The sequence below is a fragment of the Eublepharis macularius genome, chromosome 7 (assembly GCF_028583425.1).
Source record: "Eublepharis macularius isolate TG4126 chromosome 7, MPM_Emac_v1.0, whole genome shotgun sequence".
Taxonomy (NCBI): Eukaryota; Metazoa; Chordata; class Lepidosauria; order Squamata; family Eublepharidae; genus Eublepharis; species Eublepharis macularius.
In genome coordinates, this window is record NC_072796.1 from 106,792,937 (window position 1) to 106,815,511 (window position 22,575).

The window sequence follows — 22,575 nt, forward strand, 5'->3', positions numbered from 1 at the left end:
GTCTTTCTTGTCTTTGCTTATTGCTCATTTTACTCTATGCAATCCAGGAAAAACTCCCTTTTACAATATTAATATGTCGTCGCTCAAACTTGCCCATCTCTGGGAAAATTAAATCATTATCACTCTCCCTTTCAGATACCAAAGTTTCTTCACCCTCCTCAGTTTTGGCAAGAAAATACATAAAAAGTTATCCTTTATCCCTCAGCTCCCAATTTTTGTAGCCAGTTTGGAGCTCAGCCAGCTCCCCCAGTTCCCTACCTCCTGGATCTGCTTTCCTGTGCTTTCTTCCTTGCCCGATCAATTTCCAAGCCCAAAGCTGCTCTTCTGTCACAGAATTCCCTCCCCCTCTTCCTCATCAAGATCAGGCTTGTATGCTTTTTAGTCTCCCCTTTTGTTCTCCCCTAGAAGACAGGTAGCTGTTAGGGAAAGATTTTTGGTTTGTTGTTTTGAAAGTCTCTCTCTCTCTCCCTCTCCCCTGCTCCCATTTTTCATAACAGTTGTTTAATTTTGTTTGTGGTAATTCAATAAAAACCTTTTATTTAAGAATGCATGTTTCCCCTTGCTCTTTCAAGTACTGTACTGAATCTGGACCTTGAAAAGCACTGGTTCAAGATCCCAAAATTTTGTTCTCAATCAGGGCTTTTTTTCTGGGAAAAGAGGTGGTGGAACTCGGGTTTACCTTGGAGAAAATGGTCACATGGCTGGTGGTTCCACTGCATTCCCGCTGAAAAAAAGGCCTGTTCTCAATAGCCCACAAAACAGGTGTTTGTCCCATGCCAGCAAGGGGATGCCTTTGCTTCCTATGGGGCCTTCATGTCTATAGTAATTTGGGTAACACACCTTTCTAAATTGTTCAAAGAAGAGAACAAAATGATTTAATATACAATCAGTACATGCAGGGCTTTTTTTCAGGGGGAACGCAGGGGAATGGAGTTCTGGAACCTCTTGAAAATGGTCACATGGCTGATGGCCATTTTCTCTGAGGGCAACCCACTGAGTTCCACCACCTCTTTCCCCAGAAAAAAGCCCTGAGTACATGCAATAAAAATACAAGATAAACATATCAGAACAATATTCATATAAAACACAAATCAGAATGCTCAGCTGATTGCCAAAATAAATCAGATTTGCTGAAACAAGAATGTCTTTCACATCCTATGGGAAAAATAGCAAAGGGGTCTCAGAAATCTAATCATTCAAAGAATAGGAAAAGCCATGGGGAAGATTGTGCCACTATGTGTACCTGATGGGTTGAGAGGGGCTTCAGCAAAGACTGCAGGCATATCTTAAGTAGTAAGAGGGTTTAAATTAAGACAGACAGTCCTTCAGTTATGTCCTGGATTGTGAAGGGCTTTAAAGGTAAGAACCAGTGTCCTGAATCCAGAAGCAAGTTGGCATATGACAGTGTATTAAAGCAGATAAACAAAACCGCATGTTGGAAATGAAATCATGGAGTACTCCTTCTCTGTCTTCTTTAGGAAATATTCTGCAACCCTTGGGAAAGAAGAATCACTATTAAGCATGTGCACGTGTGATCTACTCTATTTTAAATTATCTTCTGTCATTCATTCTAGGACAGGATTTCCTTCATAATTGTGATGGTGTTTGTCTCATGCAGTAATTGGGCACAGCTTCATGATTCAAGAGACATGTGTCATTATAATTGTTAATTGAGTTACCATATAATGATGTGGTGATATTGTTAATAATATCTCAGGGAATTGTCTGGTGACTAAAATGCAACATCATGAAATACATTTTCATGGAGGAGGGCACCCTTGAGGAGTGCATGCATTTATGTATGTGCCTGCTGGCCTGCTTCCAAGGGCAGTTACTGGTGGGAGACCACCCACCATAGCAGGAGGCCTGGTAGCCCTAGAACAGCCCTAGAAATTCACCTTACCAATGTATAAAATGTAGTTACCAGCATTTTATACACTTATATAAATAATTCCGTAGAAAAGGGCAAGAATTAGGTATAAAGCTCATACCCTACACAAATGTTGTTAGTCTTATAGGTGCTACTGGACTCTTGCCCTTTTCTACAGCTACAGACAGACTAACATGGCTACCCATCTTGATCTATCTCCATAAATAATTCAATATGACTTCTACTAACTCCTAGTGAATGTGGAAAATGGAATTTGTAAAATGGAAATTAACATCTGCCTGTTGATTTATTAATCAGCTGCAACAAGCCTTGTCTGGAGAAGTTTGATTTTGTGAGAATTAAAATGTGATTAGGATTAAATGGATAATCCACTTAATCTATTGAATAGAGAAGATTACTTCCATGTATTGGCTTTAGACTGATGAGACACCTTTTGATCAAACTACACTCTTATTAAGTGTACATATTAAAGTGTTTGTTTTTCAGGCTTCCACCAGTTGCAGTTGACTTGTTAATTGCAGATAGTTAGCCGTTTTAGTCTGAAGTACTCTCACTTATGAAAGCTCATGTTCTTAGTCTTTCAGGTGCAGTGGACTTTTGTTTTACTTTAGTAGAATTCTTAGCCTAGTATGTCAAAATGCAGGGTGGGGGTGTGTTGTTTTTTGTAAACCTGGGAAGGCATTTAAGTTTGCAAAACGTTTATAGCGGAGCTTTTATATTTACCCATTCTTCAGCTATAGTGAAAGATTAGGTAGAGCACATGTAAAAGTTTTAAAGATCAGGTCTGCTGTAACATGCTGATCTGTTAGAGGTCTGCCTGTTACAGATCTGTGTTATTTGTGTCTGGTTTCTATGCCTAGTAATTTCCATTTAAACAATAGCTACATTTTAAAACTGGTATTCATGAACTGAGTTGTGAATTAATGCACTAGTTGTCTTTAAACACAGTAAATAAATATTTTCCATTTTTAAAAATAAATTAAAAGACACCAGACAAGTTTGAAAGAGATTATGTTTCGGTTCAAACCAATGTTCCCTCTAAGCTTTGCAGTGTTGTGAGCTAAAAATCTACTTTGTGAGCTGAAACAACAACTTTCATTAAAGTTTTGAGTGCACCTCCTTTTAAAAAAAACCTACAATCAAATTGTTTTGATTACAATAAAAACAATTTAACAATAAAAGCCATTAGGTGAAAGGGACAAAAAAATCAGAGTATACTTCTGTATAAAAATAGATATGTCCATGCTAGGGGATCCTAGTGATTTCGGGATGCACGGGTCAGGCCAGACCCAATCACTCAGCTCTGCTCTGTTCCCCAGCTAGAGAGCCAGCAGTGGCTCAAGGTGCTCTCTGGCACCACCCTGGGGGCCCAACCAGCCACAGCCAGGAAGGGAGGAGAGAAGTGGGATGAGGCTCCATCCCTATAGGGCCCGCCTGCAGATGCTGGCTGAGTGGGAGGGTGGGGCCGCCTGAGGATTAGTATCTGTGAGCTACATCTGAGAAACTGTGAGCGGAGAAGTCAGAATCTGTGAGCAATTGCTCACATGCTCACATTAGCGGGAACACTGGTTCAAACATAAAATGATTCTGCGGCTTATTTAGTCAGGTCTCTTCCTTCTACTTTTGAAATTTAAACAACAGATTGAGAAAACCAGTCATGGATACTCAACGTATCTGTGATTGTAACATACCCATTGAAATGGTACTGGGAGGGATAATATTTGGCCTGTTGGGGAAACCCACAAGTGTACATGTAGGTTTCCCCAACAGGCCATAGAATATACACTCCCAAGATCACTGTAGGTGGAGAAAAGAGTACGGGGGGGGGGGGGGAGAGAATGCTGAACCCCCTTCTTCATGTGCTCTGCATATAGTTGCCAATAGAGCTGGAGAAAAAGGTCCTGTCACTGTAACAAAAGCTTCATATGTGTAAATGAGCAGTTGAATCATTTCATGGCATGATGGTAAGTAACATCACCCAGTAAAGAACAGCCAATTAAGCCTTGATTACAAGCATAAGCAGTTGGCAACCCTAAAAACACAGCTGTAATTCTAACTGGGAACCAAAGCGAACACACAACTCACGTGTGACTGTTATTTATTTCAATATTTATACTCTCCTTTTCTCCCCAGTGGGATGGCTTACGACATTGTTCTCTCGTCTTTCCTTTTACCCTCTCAACAACCACTCTGTGAGGTAGATTAAGCTGACAGAGACTGTGACAGGCCCAAGGGCACCCCGTGAGCTTCTATAGCATGCACAAATTCATTATGCAGGACATAGGGATGGAACCTCAGATCCACCACAGGATTGCCAACTCTGAGTTTGGAAATTCTTGGAGATTTGGGGTTGAGCATGGAAAGGGCAGGTTATAGGGAGGGGAGGTTGCTCAGCAAGGTATAATGCCATACAGTCCACCTTCCAAAGCAGCACCCTCCAGGGGAAGTGATTTCTGTATCCTGGGAGATCAGTTGTAATTACAGGAGATCTCCAGGCCCCAGCTGGAGGTTGGCAATCCTAGTACATCATAATCTTAGAATTGGTAGTGTGCCATATTTTAACTGCAGATAATTGCTTGTGGATCCATTTTGCCTCAGAGTTCTAAATATTTTGTCACTTGGGCCTGATGATGCTGGCTGAGGTAAAAGAACTCACCCCAGGACTTGGCACTTGTGCAATATCTCATTTTGAAGCAGTTAAGCTGCATCTGTGTGATGCCATGCAAGATGCTGTGCAAGGGTCCACTTGGGAGGGCATTTGCCTCGCCAGCCTCAAGTTTAAATCAGGCTGTGGAATCCTGCTGAAAAGCTCATAGCCTTTCTTGTGTCACACAGTGTGCCCTTGATTCTAGCTCAGTGCTTTGTTTTAATTACTCGTGTTCCACTTCAGTTTGGCAACCGGGAATTTGTTGCTGTATTGCAGGATCTCATCTCCCATTATGCTAATTTGGAGGATCAGATAGCCCTCTTACCAATCTTTTCTTCCCTGCGTCAATGTTTTGAAAAAGAAAACACGTGTACTCTAGTTCATGTTAAGTACTGATGTACAAAGGTATCCCAGTGAAGTTTCATTAGTTTAGCCCTGTGAATGTAAATTTCTTTACCCTTAGTGGAGTTCTTCAAGAAAAGGCAGGACAACCAAGTGTCAGAGATTCTCTAGCTTTAGATTTTTTGCATCGAGTAGATGGTTGGACTAGATGGTAGAGTACATGGTTACCCTTGTAATTTTGAATTGATTTTGAGAATGTGATGGCCTCTGGCTAATAAACTTTGTTGTTGTTGGTTACCCAAGTCAGTCATTTCTGGGATTAATTTTGTACCCCGTATATATTTTTTTGTAAATGGGTAGCATCAACAATCGTGCAAGGAAGGGCTATTTTAAAGACATGTGAAAACGGCCATAGTCTTAGCACAGAGACAATTGTCAAAACTTTTTCATAAGATACTTGTTAGTTACTAAAGTAGCTAAATAGATAACTTGTTTGAGTGAAATTTAATTGTACAAGAATTCCTTCTTACAAAAATGTCTTTTACTGAATATTAGATTAATTCATTTATGGAAGCAAGCAACTAATGCAGCAGATTCTGGCGAATGGTATTAATTGATGTAAGTAATTGTTTTAAAATGAAATATTATTAATACAATATCAATTTAAAGAATATTGATTAGTTCGTTTCAGCAGAAAGCCACTTTCAAATGCTAATTACATATGTGTGTGTGTGTGTGTGTGTGTGTGTGTGTGTGTGCCTTACAGATTAACTTGTGCTCCAAAACACAAAAATGGGAAGTGAAGCCACAGTGAAGTTAGCAACAGCTGAGTAATATCTCACTGAGTTTGCTGTCATCTGGGCATACAGATATTTAAGACTTTCAGGTTGGGAAATTCCTGGAGATTTGGGGGGGGGGGCAGTATCCGTGCAGCCAGGCCCTGGAGAGAGGCAGAGCTAAACACCTTCTCTTTGTTTAAGCACTTTTACCAAGCTTTTGGGGTTCCAGCTGAGCCATGATGCTTTGAGCACCATCGCTCAGCTGTGTAGCAGGGAAGTGGCATTTGCCAGGCCCCAGTGCAAGCCATCAGTGCTTCTGCACCAATTTGACAGTGGGCTGGAGGTAAGGGTGGCAGTAAGTGATGCAGGGAAGGAGTGAGCAGATGCCTCCACCCTGCTTGCTGCTGCTTCTGCTGTTAGGGAAGCTTCTACTGTCCCTCTGTGGGAGCAGCCTTTCATTAGCTACAGCAAATAACGTTATTTGATTCCATTAAAAAGACCTGGAATGCAAGTCTAAAAAAGCCATAGCTCTACTCAGCAACTAGCTTTGTTAACAAGTCAGTTTGCAAAGGGAGGAGGATGCAAATGTGTCAAGGACCCCACCCACTCCCGGACTACTCTCCAACATGGCCTCTTGTTGACAAATCCTTTTGCTTCAGCAACTTCTTCCACATTGCTATTTCATCTCAGGGTTGACACTTGGGAGGTCAGGTGGTATTTCTCAAAGGCCAGAGTTGTCCCAAAAGCCAGCAGTTGCTTGTATTTTTGTTGTGCAACCTTTTAATCCTCTGGCACAATCTAACACGGAAGACATACTGAGATATCTTTCAACCTGCAACAAAGCCTCTCTCTGATATGGAACTGCAGGATGTTCTTTTAATTGGTTTGCGCTATTAAAAATGAGGGGTTTTTTTTCCTTTTCCATTTCTTCTTTTTTAAAGAGAGTCAGACTACCAAGCCATATTTTGATAGCATGGAAAGTGTAAAATGCAAATTTACGCAGAATCATTAGGTCTGTCGTTTACTAGCCATTCCTCTGCAATGACAGAAGTCTCCATATTTGCACTGGTCCTCAAACTGCAATGCAAAGGGAATGTATTTCTTCATGGTGTTTGGGCAGTTATGAAGGGAAGCAAGAATGGCATGGGCTGTTTTCTGAGGCTTCCTTCCGAGAGGGATAATTACTTCAATATTGCCTTAGACACCCATGGAGACAATGGGGAAGCGTCATTCGGGTATGAAATATAAAAGAGAGAGACTAGACTAGAAAATCTGTTAATAAGAGTTCTATAAAATTAAATAGCCAATTTGCTGCTGATATTATTAAAGAAAACATGGTTATGCTTGCATGCAGCTATATAGCTATATTAGGTTATTTTTTTCAAGTCTACTGTGGCAGTATAGAAACTTACGTGGTCAGGGTACAATCCGCCAAGAATGTTCCATGGGTAAGAATGAATATTCTGCAAGGAGTACAAGTTTGCTTGCTTATGAGGAGACGTTGCTGAAGGGACAGAGGAATGCTTTGCTCACAAGGAGGCCTTCTGAGGGCTGGATAGATGCCTGCAGGACATTCCTTTGATCTGCAGCTGTAAGCCATTTGGCTACAGACCCTAGCTCCACCCGCTTTCTCATCTCTTCTTCACACAGGTACTGCATGCTAGGAGGAGGGCTATTTCACTGGGGCACGGGGTAGAGAGGCAAGAGCTGAAGGGCGAGAGCACAAGGGCTCTTGGCCCGGGGTGCACAGCCCAGGGCACGCAGCCCGGGAGCAGCCATCAGCGAAATGAGTCAAAGGACAAAAGAAGATAGGAAGAAACTGCTTCTGAGATGTTTGAAAAACTGATCAACACTGCCTGTGCAAATACATGAAGACTGTAACCCTAGGCTGTTGTCTGAGCTGAGACCACCAGTATGTTTGATATACCAATATGTGGTTGTAGGGTACAATCCTGAGCTACTTACTTACTACTTGCTTGCTTGGTAGAAATGTCGGGCAAATTGGGAGCTGGTAGATATGAGAGCATGGCTTAGGAAAGGCACCCAGCATTGAGCAGTAATTCTTGCTGCTTATCCAAACTCTCTAGTATTCCACCTGCTGACCATGGAGCTGCTCCCCTCCCCCCACTACACTAATCCTATGCAATACAAAATCTGTTAGGAACAAGGCTGCATACATTGCTGGGATATTGCAGGAAGAGAAAATTGACGTGGCTTGCCGAACAGAGACATGGCTGCAAGAATAAGACAAGGTGTGTCTGTCCCAACTAACTTCCCCTAGCTGCATGGTCCTACACCAACCTCGCTACAGTAGCTGAGGTGGAGGGGTTGCTATCATTCTCCATGAGTCCTTCAACTTCTGTAGATCTCCAGTACAAATTGTGATAGGCCCTACATATGAAAGAGGCCACACCTTAGACTTAATATTTTGCACTGAGCCTTTAAGAGGAAACCTTGTTTCAACATTGGAAGTTTGGCCTGAACCATGGTCAGACCATCATCTGCTGCAGGCAAAAGTAAAAGTAGACCCAACTCCCCACAAAATTAGGGGGTCCAGTTAAAATGATTCACCCACAAAGGCTCATGGATCCATCTAGATTCCAAAATGCCTTGGGGGATTTTAGAATCCCAGACACATGCCCCATGGTAGCTGCTGTAGGAGTGTGGAACGCAAAGCTCCTTGAAGCTATTGACACCATTGCTCCTTATCGACCGCTCCGGCCCTTGGGAAAGACCCCAGCCCCATGGTTTACCACGGAGCTGGCTGACCTAAAGAGGGTTGGAAGATGTCTAGAAAGGTGCTGGTGAAAAACTCGCACAAAAGCAGATAGAACATGCTACAGAATCCACTGGAGGACCTATGAAGCAGAAAAGAAAGTGGCAAAGAAACGTTATTTTTGGCAACTATTGTGTTGGCTAGTTCACGACCATCCCAATTGTTTAAGATATCTATACGCTTCCTAACCCCTAAATCTGAACCTTTACAGTCCCAAGAACAGAAAATTAGCTGCAAGGCCTTTGCTAAGTTTTTCGCTGATAAAATAGTACAAATACACTCTGATCTAAATGCTAGCTGCAATGCAAGCGAGATAGAAGAAATGATAAATGCACCATCCAGCTTACATTTGGATTGCTTTCAACCAGTCACAATGACAGAACTTAACATGATCTTGATGCCTATGAAAACCACTACTTGTGCGCTCAATCCTTGCCCATTCTGGCTGTTAAAATCAAGTAAGGAACACATAAGTGAACCACTGAGATCTATTGTAAATCAATCACTAACTCAGGGCAGCTTTCCCTGGCAACTCAAACAGGTGGTTATCTGTCCACTACTTTAAAAACCATCCCAAGACAAAAATGATGTGGCCAATTATCACCAAGTCTCTAATCTGCCCTTTCTGGGCAAAGTGATTGAGAGAGCAGTAGCTGACCAACACCAGACCTCCTTGGGTAACTATAGCACTCTGGACCCTATCCAGTCATGTTTCAGACCAGGGCATGGGACAGAGACAGCACTAGTAGCATTAGTGGATGATCTCCATCTGAATATAGACAAAAGCCATGCCTCCTTATTGCTTCTATTGGATCTATCTGCAGCCTTTGACACAGTAGAAACATCTTGTCGAGGCATTTAGAAACAGAAGTGGGCATCAAAGGATGTTCCCTGGACTAGTTTAAATCATTTCACTTGGAGCGGACTCAAAGGGTGGCCATTGGAAATCAACTATCTCCAGAATGGGAACTATCTTGCGGGGTTCCATCGAGTGCAATCTTATCTCCCATGTTATTCAACCTCTATATAAAACCTTTAGGCAGGGCTGGCGCCAGAGGTTTCAGCGCCTGCGGCGGCGGGCGCACACGCGCCCCACGGGAGGCGTGATGACGTCATCGCAGACGTCATCACGCACCACAGGGGGGCTGGGCTGCGCGCGGACCGCCGAGCGCAGAAGCTGCGGGCTGCTGCTGGAGCAGCGCGTGGAGGCTGCTCCGTGCGCTGCCCCAGCAGCAGCTCACAGCTTCTGCATTCGGCTGGGGCGGAGGAGCGCGCAGCTGAGCTGGCGTGGCTGGCTGCAGCAGTAGCTGTAGCCAGCCAGGCAGCCCCGTGCCGCCGCCGCCGCCACATGCCCCAGCCGAGTGCAGAAGCTGCGGGCTGCTGCTGTAGCGGCGCGCGGAGGCTGCCCCGTGCGCCGCCCCAGCAGCAGCTCACGGCTTCTGCGCCCGGCTGGGGCGGAGGAGCGCGCAGCTGAGCTGGCGTGGCTGGCTACAGCTGCTGCTGCAGCCAGCCAGCCAGCTCTGTGCTGCCGCCGCCGCGCGCCCCAGCTGGGCGCAGAAGCCGCGAGCCGCTGCTCGAGCGGCGCACAGAGGCTGTGCCCGACTGAGGTGTGTGGCGGCGGCGGCAGCAAGGGGCTGGCTGGCTGGCTGGCTGTAGCAGTAGCTACAGGCGGCCCTGTCATGCCAGCTTCGCTGCGCGTGACTCTGCCCCCAACACCCCCTCCAGCGCCCCTCCAGTGCCTGCGCGCCCGAGGCCACCGCCTACCTGGCCTCCATGGGCGCGCCGGCCCTGCCTTTAGGAGAACTCATTCACAGCTGTAGAGTTGGATGTTATCAATATGCAAATGACACTCAACTTTATATTTCACTATTCCAACTCTATATCTCGCAGGATGCAGAAGAAATCTTAGATCACTCCCTGACAGCTGTGGTGAAACGGTTGAAAAACAAAAAATTGAAATTGAACCCAGACAAGACCGAAGTAATGCTTGTTGGAAAAGCAGAGATCTTGAAGAACATTGTACTCCCCACTTTCAATGGAGTTTGTCTGACCCTTGCAGACACGGTTAAGAGCCTAGGGGTTATACTGGATCCAGCATTATTACTAGGGGTGTGCAGCCCGAAAAGATTCAGGTTTCGGGAAAAAATTCGGAAACACCATAATTCCAAAGCGGCATGCCATTTCGGAATTACAGTATTTTACTCGCTTCAGTATGCTCTGTAAATAGTCGGAGCATATTGAAGTGAGGGGGGGCAACCCCTCCATCCCCACCACCTGGGGCAACCCCTCCACCCCCACCCACTTACCTGGCCAGAGGGAGAGTGGGAGGGACATCAGCTGGGAAGCAGATCACTGGAGCGGCGGCAGTGGCAGCATGAGGCTGTGATGGCCTGGAGCCAGCAGGCTCCTCTGCCACCACACTGCCTCCTGAGCCTGCAGGGCAGTGGGGAAGGCCAGAGCCACCTCCTCTGGCCCTTCCTGCCCCTCAAATGGCCACCCCGGCACCGCAGCCATTTGAGGGAAAGGAAGGGCCTTTTCTACCTCCGCCGCTGTTCTGCAGCCCCGCAGGGCGGCGGGGAGGCCCGGAGCCACCGGTGCCACCGAATGCAAGGTAAGTGGGGGGTGGGGAGGGTGGGGGTCCTGGGCTGGGGGTGGGTTGATGTTTAAAGGGCCCCACTGCTGCTTGCAAGCAGCGGTGGGCCCCTTTAAACTCAGCCCCAAAGCTTTCCAAAGCATTACAAATGCTTTGGAAAGCTTTGATTCGGGATCTGGCCCCAATTTGGATATCCCAAATCTTTACGGATCGGGTCCAATTCGGGTATTTTACCTGAATCAGAAAACCAAAGTGCACATCCCTAGTCATTACTAGAAAAACAAGTTAAGGCAGCGGCAAAAAATGTTTACTGCAACTTCACTCTAGCCTGGAAGATGGCTTCTTATCTTGACTTGGCTGACCTGGCCACTTGGATCCATGCTATGGTAACATCAAGGCTTGACTATTGTAATGCTCTATACATAGGTGTCCCATCTAAGTTAACTAGGAGTCTCCAATTAGTGCAAAATGCTGCTGCTCGACTGTTATCAGGAGCGAGCAGGAGCATCACCATCACTCCCATCCTACAGTTGCTCCATTGGCTACCCATCAGTTACTGTTCTCAGTTCAAGGTATTGGTTATTACATAGAAAATTCTTCATGGCTTTGGTCTGGCATACCTACATGACCCCAAGGCAAAGGCACACTAAGGACACGCCAAAAGACCGCTGCTGCAATCCAAAGCTTTATTCACAATTGCCGAGGGTCAAATCAAAAAGACAGGGGAGCTCCCACACTCTCCGGCTGCTCCCGGCGGGAGATTGGCAACGGGTTTGCCTGGCTAAATTGTCCCGTTTCGCAAGGCTCACAGCTTCATCAAAAGCCACAAATAAATTCTTAGTGTAAAGCGTATTTCTTTTACTGAAAAATAACCTGCTGGACAAGAATCAAGTTTCTTCTTAGTTTTAGTTAAACAGAATAAAACTAAGAAGAAACTTGATTCTTGTCCAGCAGGTTATTTTTCAGTAAAAGAAATACGCTTTACACTAAGAATTTATTTGTGGCTTTTGATGAAGCTGTGAGCCTTGCGAAACGGGACAATTTAGCCAGGCAAACCCGTTGCCAATCTCCCGCCGGGAGCAGCTGGAGAGTGTGGGCGCTCCCCTGTCTTTTTTATTTGACCCTCGGCAATTGTGAATAAAGCTTTGGATTGCAGCAGTGGTCTTTTGGCGTGTCCTTAGTGTGCCTTTGCCTTGGAGTTTGGGACTGTTCCCCGTGTCCTTTTGCCTTATCATACCTACATGACCACCTCCCTCCCTATGTTTCTCCATGGCAGCTTCACTCATTTGAACAGGGTCTCCTGCAGGTGCCAGGCTGCACACAGGAGAAGTCAGAAGGAGCCTGTACATGGGCTTTCTCTGTGGTGGCCCCTCTCCTGTGGAATGACCTGCCTGAGGAAGTCAGAAGAGCCCCTGCTCTCCTGGCTTTTCATAAACGATGCAAAACCGAACTATTCAAAAAGACTTTTTACTCAAATGAGAGGGCTGTATTGTAGGGAAGATGCTTTGCTAATGAGTTAGGGACCATAGACTTCATCACTATATTGCCTTACATATTATCTGCTGCTTTAAATATGTATTCCTATGTGCCACCAGTGCTCCATGTTGTCTAATGTTAGTCCTAGAATTGATTATGTTCTGCTTGAGTATTTTTTCTACTCTGTATTGTATTCTTGCTAATACTATGTCTTTTTAAACTTGTATCTATTTACCCTGTGGTATTGTTTATGAAATGTCCTTGATACTGTATTTAAATGTACTTGATACTGATTGTACTAATCTCATACTGTGTAATCCGCCTTGAGTCTCAGTGAGAAAGGCGGACTATAAATGACATAAATAAATAAATAAATAAATAAATAAATAAATAAATAAATAAATACATTCCTTTCAATAGGCTTGCTTAGGATTTCACCCACTCTCAGAGGCCAAACCACGAGGGTAAGGGGTGGGAAGCAGCACACACTCCTGCCCCACCCATAACACTGGAAAATTATGTCATGTTTCGGCATGACCCAGAAGCTATGGGTCACACTGGGGTGGGGGATGATTAACTAAAAATCACCCCTGAATACCATGTTTGGGAGTGGTTTTTAGTGAATTGTCCCCTGGTACGATCTGTAGGTCTCATATTGTGCTGGGAAATGATGTCATTTTCTGGTGCAATTCGTAAGCACACATGCTGGTTCATTAAAGGTACTGGAGGTGAAGGAATCCTACCTGGGTCGACACTAACTGACTCTTAAATTATGACATTCTAAAATAGACCCAAAAGGCAATGGCAGGGGGAATAAGCTCCATCCTCTTGACTGTTTAGAGGTGTGCCCTGTCTGTGCCCTGGAATCACATATGTTGTTAGTACAATGGGCTCAGCCTGGTCACCTCTTCCAGCATCTTGATAGCATTCCATTTCCAATTCTGGGTAGCATTCCAAAAAGGCCTTCTGATCATTGGTCTCTTGACATTCCAGTAATCATGTGACCCATTCTGTGCAGCAGCAACAGCTACAGGCAAAGGCCTTCTGCAATGCAAGTTCAAAGTATTGGTACCTTTTGCAACAGAGCCTTTACCAAGTATGTGTGGTCTGCCACACTTGTCAGCAGTTGATTTTGCTTGTCAAAGTGGGTGTAGTTTGAGAAGGGGAGGATTTGAGGAGGGACTTCAGCTAATGCCATTAGAGACTACCCTACAAAGCAGCTATTTTCTCCAGGGGAATTGATCTCTGTCATTTGGAGATCAGTTATAATTACAGGAGGTCCCTGGATCCCACCTGGAAGTTGACAACCATAACAGCTGTCCACAATGGCACAGACATATGCATCTTTTGGGTAAGGAAGTACAACAGGCATCTCCTTCTGACACCCAATGTGGCTTGAAAACAATAGCATGAAAGGGTCCAAGGAATGTGATAGGATCACTTCTTGCCAGGAATCCCTCAGTGGCTTGCAAGTAACAAGCTTCCGAAACTCTTGATCATACAGCTGGTGAAAATAATATTCTGTAGCAAATGGACTGTAGCTTGTGTCTCCAAGTGAAGGGCTATATTGTGTCTGTAGCACAGATGTGCTCAGGTACATTGAGCTCCAGTGAAGTCTGTGGCATAATGCCAGCTGCCCAGCAAAGGCTGATACGGCCAGCACAAGATCAAGAGAGCAACTGGGGTCAAGGGAAAAGGCCCTAGAAGGATTTGTAATTTGCAAAGATGACATCAGCCAAGCATCATTCAAGTTCTTCAGAGAGGATGGCATGCACCTCTGTGAGCTGGAATGTAAGCAGTCGGCCCCGCATCTGCCATGTTTAATAGCTATTTAATAAGCTGCCTGTGAGATGAGAATCACAAGGCCCCTGGATTAAATGCAATTTGATTTGCAAATAGGGGGATTCCAGCTAGTAGTTGCTGAGTCCTGCCTGGGAGATCCAGGCATGAATGGAATGCCAAATGTAAATGCAGAGTGACCAGAGGTGATTAGTTTACTTCCTCTCAGCTCCAGGTGGAGCCAGAGCAAGAAAGGTCTTGCTGTGTCATCCTACTTAGCACATTCCTTTCCCTTCCTTCTGTGATGAGATCCCCAACCCAAGATTGAGGAGAAATCAATTAGCACCCATAAGTTTTTGTAATTCATTCCTGGGAAAAGGTACATTCCCCAACTAAATTCATCAACTCAGCTCTGGAACATTAATTTGCAAACATTCCATTATGATTCAACAGGAGAGCAAAGCCTTACTCTTTTGTCCCACCCCGACAGCACCAATCCAAAGGTAATCAAACCGTTGTTACTCCTAGGAACTGATGACCTTTGGGGTCTTTGTTCCAATGGTTGGGAGGGCTCTCCAATCTCAGGGCATGTTTTGTCCTATAAGAACCAGGGCTCTTGCCCCGTTCAAATCGAGCAGTACACTCTACTGGATCCAAGCGCTTCTCCTTTGGGGTTACTTCCCTAAGTCTCTCTCTCTCAGCTGAAAACACGGGCCATTTGAAGCTGCTCTCTTCCTCCGTGGACCATGCTGCTCCTCTGATTGGTAAATATTCTTCCTCTGCCTCATTCTATTCCACCTTCTGCTTTCCCAACCGAGAGTTGGCATCCCTTCAACCACAATGTTGAAGACTGCATGGGGTGTCCCAAAGGCTGAGCAGCAGCACTGATAGGACTGCTTGTCCTGACTTTCTGAAGGAAGCAAACTCTTTCCCCAGAGTTCTGGAACATGCCAGGGGTTGGGCTGAGCTGCACTGCAGTTCTTTTTAATAAATGCGTGACCTTGTTAAATCCAAGCGAAGGTTTTGCTTAGTCCTTCTGGGGTCCAGGGGCAATGAAACGTGGGATGCTTGATTGCCAATTGGTTTTCATTGCTTAAAAAAACTATAAAGGGACTGGAGTGGAGCGAAGGAAGGGCAAGAAAATGGAAGGTTAAGATATTGTAAGTGTCCTGAGACTTCAGAATAGGATGGGGTAGAAATATAGCCACACACACACAAATAACTGCATGTCCTTTTGCTGAAACTCTTGGAAGTACTGATGTTGTAGCTCTTCTTTGGTGGCCTTACACTGAAGCCGAGACAGCTACCAGTTCAAAATGTCTTACAGTGCAATCTTAAACAAAGTTACTCCAGTCCAAACCCACTGAAGTCAATGGGATAAGACTGGAGTAAGTCTGTTTAGGATTGCACTGTTAATCGGCTTTATCCACAGTGTTATATCACAAACTATATATTAACAATACAATACATTAACTATATGCTAACTAATCTATAGTTAGGGAAGAGGGATAGACTCATACCAGATCCCTAAGAAAAAGGGCTAGACTCATACCAGATCCCTAAGAAAAAGGAGTGTATTACAGGACAGAGTTCAAAAGATGAAAAAATATGCATTCCAAACGAACAGCTTCTGTTCTTTGAAATAGAAGGATTCTGTGTAAAACATTCCAAAAGTAAGAATCTGACACTGATCCGGTCAGCAAATCCATCTAGGACTGGACATGCTCCTTGGTTTGGATTGCACCATGTATAAGGAGCATGGGCAGTCTAATTTATTGTGGCATGTGTACAAACTACATTTTGTGTGTGGCCAAAGGCTTCCCTAGAATGAGTAAAACTGAAATGTGTGCTTTTGGTGGGCCTGATTCAGAAGGCCCTGACTGCCCCATATGCCAAGCAATCAGCTCTTTGAAAAAAGAAACAACCATAGGTGAGAAGAAGCGGTAAAGAGACGATTCTGCTGCATCACTTTCTCACTTCCCCCTTTAGAAGAACTTGACTCCCTGCAAACTGTCGTTGTCAGGGATTTGGAGGCTTGATTTGGGTACCTCAGAGCCTGAAGCTGGTAGGATTGCCTGATCTTCAAGCATCCCAGACCCTGAGACCCATAAGGTGGGGCTTGATGATGTCACCCCTCATCATTCACAGTGAATAGCAGTACTAATGATAATAATTCCACACACCAGTAGAATTATACTATGCAATGTCTGTGAGTGTGTATATTCACTATCATGTGATTTGGAAGAAATGGATTGTTCACCCTGCAATTTTTAAACTGCTAGATTGTTGCCACAGATATCCAATTTACAAGTGTAGTAGTTGTTGCAATCAAAGCACAATTCTATGCAGATTTTAGTCTAAACCCACTGAAAGTAGTATGAATGCTCTGGACTGGCGAGGACTGACATAAATAATAACAGCACCCTTTGTCTCCTCCATTCCTGTGCTCTTGTTCCCAGTTCCAGTTTAAACTCAGAGTTTTAAACTCGTGATTCTCAGCTGGAGAATATATTGTACTGGGTGCTATCCCTCCCTGCTCCTCAGCCCTGGTGTGAATTGGACACTTCTATAACAATGAGCAAGTGCTAAGGATAGGATGCAGCCAACAGACCTTGCTATTGTGGGGTGGGGGAAAATTCACTGGCAGAAATCAAGGACAAGGATCAAAACATAGAGAAAAACATCCTAAAACATAAAAGGCAACCCATGTTGCCGACAACTCACTTCTTATCCCTGCACATGTGCGGTACGTCATGCATGCCTGGCCTAATGGCTCACTGCGGTGCAGGGCTGCCCGCCCGATGGACCACTGCAGCACAGGGCTGCCCACCCGGCAGCCTCCTGTGGTGCGGGTTTGCCCGGCCAGGGCAGGCAAACGGCAGCAGTAGAGCACGCCACTCAGCTGGGCAGAGAGAAGGCAGGCAAATTGCCGCTTTCTCCCTGCCCAGCTGATCTGCGGGCAACAGGGGGCTGCGGCAGAGCCCTCCCACCTACCTGCTGTTCAGCTGGGCAGGGAGAAAGCTGGGTGAACCCACTTTCTCCCTACTCAGCTGATCCACGAGCAATGGGGGCGGAGGTAGAGCCTGCCCACTGCTCAGCTAGGCAGGGAGAAGGCTTTCTCTGTGCTCAGCTGATCCACGGGCAACGAGGGGCAGCGGTGGAGCCTGCCTGCCTGCCCACCACTCAGCTTTCTCTGTTCCCAGCTGATCTGCAGGCAACAGGGGGAAGGCCTGCCTTCCCTCAACCTGGGAGTGCTCTCCCCAACCCGCCCAAATGGGGCCGCTGCCAGGCTCAGAGCCCAGCTTCTTGGCTCCCTTTGACTCAGGAGCTTTCTCCCAGTCTGCCAGCTGCCCGAACGGGGCAGCTGCCAGGTGCAGAGCCCCGCTGTCCACCTCCCCTCAACCCAGCAGCATTTTCCCTGCTTGTCAGCCACCTGATGTGGGTGGCTGCCTGGTACAGGACCTGACTGCCTGCCTCCCTTCAGCCCAGCAGAGCTCTCCCCACCCACCAGCTGCCTGAACAGGGCAGCTGCCAGGCATAGAGCCCCACGCCTCCCAACCCAGAAACGCTCTCTCCACCTGTCAGCTGCCCAAATGGGGTGGCTGCCAAGTGCAGATCCCCATTGCCTGCCTCCCCTCCCTCATCACTCCTCGCCACTCCAGCTGCCCGATTCCGCCCCAAGCGAACTGAGGCCGGGTCTCCCTCCCATCCCTTTGCCAGGCTGGTAGACTTGGCCTCTGTTCCCTCAACTCTGCTCTTGCGCAAACGGCATCTGTTTTTTTTTAAAAAAAAAAACTTGGTGGACTGTCGCTGGCCCAAAAAGGAAGTGAAGGGGCCGGCTTCTGCAGCGGTGGATCATCGAGAACAGTACCGAATCGTATTCGGAAGTCCACACCGGCCGCTTGTAAAGCGCAACGAGGCGACATAAACAAGAGGTAAGATACAATGGGAAATTACGGGTATTGTTGGGTTAGAGCGGTAGAACAGCGAAAGCACGCGCTTTACTTGTGCCCATCTGGAAACAACCCCAGTCTACTTTCCCTTCCTTGACTGGTCCAGTAAACCTGGCCTCTAGACCTGTGGAGGCCAGGTCTACCTGTCATGACTGCCAGTGGCATACTCCCAGAGGCCAGGTCTACTGCCCATAGACTTACCAGGCCAGTAGACTTGACCTTTGGACCCACGGAGAACAAGTCTACCTCCTATTCCCTTGCTGGGCCTGTAGACCTGGCCTCTGTAGCCTAGGAGGTCAGATCCATCTCCCATTCTTTTGCTGGCCAAGTAGACCTGGCCTCCAGGAGTAGTAGCCAGATCTGCTATTTCCCATTCCTTTATTGGACTAGTACACTTGGCCTCCATTACCTTGGGGGGGTGGAACTGCCTGCTGCTGGGCATAGGAGCCCACCAGGGCAGCTCATGCTGCCTCCCCTGAAGCACTCGCTTCCTGCAGCAGCCTAGGCAGTGGCCCATTCCAACCCCAAAAGGGCCAGAACAGGCCACTGTCAGGAGCAGGAGCCCAGCAAGGTGCCTGGTGCTATCCCCCTGGCAGTGTGTCCCACCTGCAGCAACCCAATCCAGTACCAATGGGGTTGGAACAGGTCGCTGCTGGGGGCAGCAGCCCGCCAGGACACCTGGCGCTGCTCCCCCTCACGGTGCTCCCTTCCTGCATTGGTCTGGGCAGTGGCCCATTTCAACCCCAATGGGGCTGGAATGGGCCACTGCCTGGCACAGGAGCCTGCCAGGATGCCTGGTGCTGCCTCCCTGGCAGCACTCTCCACCTGCAGCGGCCCAGACAGCATCCCGTTCCAACCTCAATGGGGCTGGAGCAGGCTGCTGCCAGAAGCAGTAATCTACCAAGGCACCTGGCGGCACCCCTCCGGTGGCACTCCCCACCTGCAATGGCCCAATCTGGCCCCAACGAGACCAGAACAGGACTGGGACTGGGGAGGGGGCTATGCCTGCCCCATCTGCCCTGCCCTTTCTAGAGCCCATTGTATTTTCCCCCACAATGGGCTTTGTTACTAGTATAGTCATAAACATGACCCTCTTCTGCTCACAAAACTTGATTTCAAATATAAGTTTGAAATGACCTGGGGCTCTTCCATGCAAAAACTTTTTGTCAGAAGTGGGCTATAATTCTAATGGACTATACTTTACTTTTAATGAAGTTATCTTCGTAATGTTCAGGTTTAATGAACCATGGAGGCTTAATGATTTGGGTATGTATAAAACGCTAATTGAGCAAGGAACAGCTGATTCAGCTTAATCTTTGTTAACATGAGTAGTAGTTGAACTTCGATACGATTAAACTGATCATGTGGCAAAGTTGAGGGACTCTTGAATCTTAATAAATTCTTGAGATCTGTGGTTTGTCTTACTATTTAGACCAACTACCTATTGAGCATAGCGAGCTTCCCCGATGATTATATACAGAAGTTGTTGAACTTTTCAAGGAACTTCATCGCATGGGATGAAAGCAGGACCCAGACATGACTGGCTAGGGCATGATCATTATCATTCACCTCCTGGATTTCCTGTGTGGCTAAGAAAATCCAGGAAATAAATGGTTACAATAGCACAATACCCAATGAACTGTGGATCTTGTGGAAAAGTATTAACTCTGAGATAGTATTTATTGAGACTGTATTGTACATTTGATTATTTATTGAGTTTGATTTTTTACATTGGATAAACTTGTGGCTTCCTGCAACTTTAATTACCTGTATGGACTGGTGTAATTAGTTAGTTCTTTACCTGATTTATTACATTGATCTGTCATTGTGGCTCATGCACTTGTAATATGTCTTTGAATCTTACGGACTGGACATACTTTCTTTTACTCAAAGTATAGACTCCGAGTTATAAAACTTCACTGATCAACCATATGCCTCCTTGTGGGTGATGATGAACTGTTGCTTCCTTTAGTACAGATTCTGGTGTGATAGCCATGTTAGTCTGTTGCAGCAAGAAGAAAAAGGACTCTTCTGACACCATAACTATGAACAGGTTTATTGAAGCATCAGCTTTCATGACATACAGCACACTTCTTACCTCAGTAAATGGGGCCCAACCCACAAAAGCTTACATGCCAATACATTTCTTAGTCTTTAAGTTTCCATAAGACTCTTGTTTAGTTTTGCCTTTATTATGAGTTTCTAGGCTTAGAGGGCTGATGAAATCCCCTGCTATTGTTTATAAATATGTGAATCCACATGAAACTTGCCTTCTGCTGAATCAGACCATTGGTCCCTCAGTGTCAGTATTGTCTACTCAGACTGGCAGCAGCTCTCCAGGTGCTCAGGTAAAGGCCTTTCACTCCACCGGGATCTGAACCCGAGACCTTCTACATGCAACACTTCTAAAACAACTTTCTAACTTTTTGTCAGAAACCCCACAGTGAGGGGATTTCAGGAGGGAATATTCACAGTCAGGTACCACTATCAAGAAGGCCTTGCTTAGTGTTGCCACACTTCAGATGACAGGAAGACATGAAGAACCACCAACAATGACTTAAATTAATTCAAATAAGAAAAAGTAGTCCTCCTTATCCTGGTTCAAGGCAATTTGGGACTTTCAAACTCAAAAATAACACCTTGAATTGATTCCAGAAACCAAATGGGAACCAATAAAGTTGTTTCAAAATGGGAGTTATATGATCCAAATTTCTTGCTCCGTAGCTGTGTTTTGAACCAACTGTAGCTTCTGAATGTTCTTCAAAGACAGCCACGTGAACTGCACTTTACTGGTCTAATCTGGATGTTACCAATGGGTAAATGGTAGCAAATACAGATCCTTCCTATCCAGATGTACCTTCTTGGTTACTACCATCTGTGGGCATCTAGAAACAGTTGTAGTAAGTGGCTGGCCTCTGCCCATAGGAACTGAAAATGTAATTTTTTACAAAGAAGGTGCAATAGACAGAAGTAGAGAGGAAAGGGAGAGATAAGTAAAGAGGGAAATGGCTTTACATCAGTAAATTGACCAGGATTTGACCCCCTAGATTCAGGTCCATGAATTTTAATCTATTCAATGAGATACATGTTGATTAGAAAAAGCAAGGTGGAAAGTAAACAACACTAAATTGCTAGGAAGATGTCCTCAAATTACATTCACTTTTAATTTATATAGTCTTTTAACATTCAGAGTTCTTTGGGCAGAATCCATCCAACCATTTCTTGCTGAAGTACCATTGAAGGGTACTCAATTTATTTTTAAAAATTACTGTGCTCTTTTAAATATTGCATTCATTTCAATATTGGTCATCAGGAGACAAATTAAGAGGCTTGTAGAGTCGTAACTTGTTGCCCAAGGTTGGAAATTCACTTGTCCTAAATGGTATCTCTTGCAGGCAGGAAGAAAGTCATTGCAGACAACAAACATGGAAAGAAGGATGCAAAGAAGGCCCTTCTGAGTAGAGATGGGCACGATCCAAAAAAAATTGCCGATCCAGCTAATCGTGGATCGGCGCTGGTGACGATCCCAACTAAACGATCCACACCAATCATCTCCCATTCCCGATCCGTGGATCGTGGATCGTGGAGGCCAAAGCGGAGGGCGCTGCTATTCGCAGCTATGTGGGAAGTTGGGTGTTGGCGGTGGCCACCGGGCCCAGTGGGCATGGGGAGATGGCGACGAGCCACCTCCCCTCAGGGGGCAGGGGGTCTGGCCGCTCACCAGCAGCACCCCCCATGTGTCCGCCCACCACGCCAAAAAGGAGCACGCTGGCGAGAAAAGAACAGTGGGTGATGCCGGCGGCATCTGTGTTTGTGTTTGGCCGTCTGTGTTTGGCCGTCAGAGCTGCCTATCAGGGTTTGCAGGGATGAGATTGGAGTGCCCATGGCTACAGAACACCCCCTTCCCCCTCCCTCCCCTGGGTGTCTTCTCCCAACTGGTGACTGCTTTGCTGCTCCGTGGTTGGAAGGAAGCCCTGCTGATCAAGGAAAGCTGGGCTTCCATTCGGGTTTCCAGGGCGACAGAAGGAGGGGAAACACAGCTCAGGCATTCCCCTGGCTCCGTTGCCCCGGGAATTGATTACTGGCGCCTGAGTGTCTGGCTTCCCAATCCGAGCATGATCCAGCCCTGATCCAGCCCCCTCCCAATCCCTGGATCGTTGGCCATGGCCGATCACGATCCGCTGAGTCGAGATCGCGCGATTGCCATTATCGTGGGTTTTTTTGGATCATAATGCGGATCATGCCCATCTCTACTTCTGAGTAGACTGGGAGAGCTTTTATGGGCTATTCAAAGAGTTGTTGTCCTTTGAAGGAGAGATGATCAGAATCCAGGGCCAAA

General features: G+C 46.1%; 1 non-coding gene across 1 annotated transcript; it reads right to left on the reverse strand.

Annotated features, from left to right (window-relative positions):
* Positions 1–10,831: 10,831 nt before the first annotated feature.
* LOC129334150 (small nucleolar RNA SNORA17) lies at positions 10,832–10,969 on the reverse strand. The gene has a single exon (XR_008597487.1). It is a non-coding gene; the product is annotated as a small nucleolar RNA SNORA17 (small nucleolar RNA).
* Between the last annotated feature and the right edge of the window lie 11,606 nt (positions 10,970–22,575).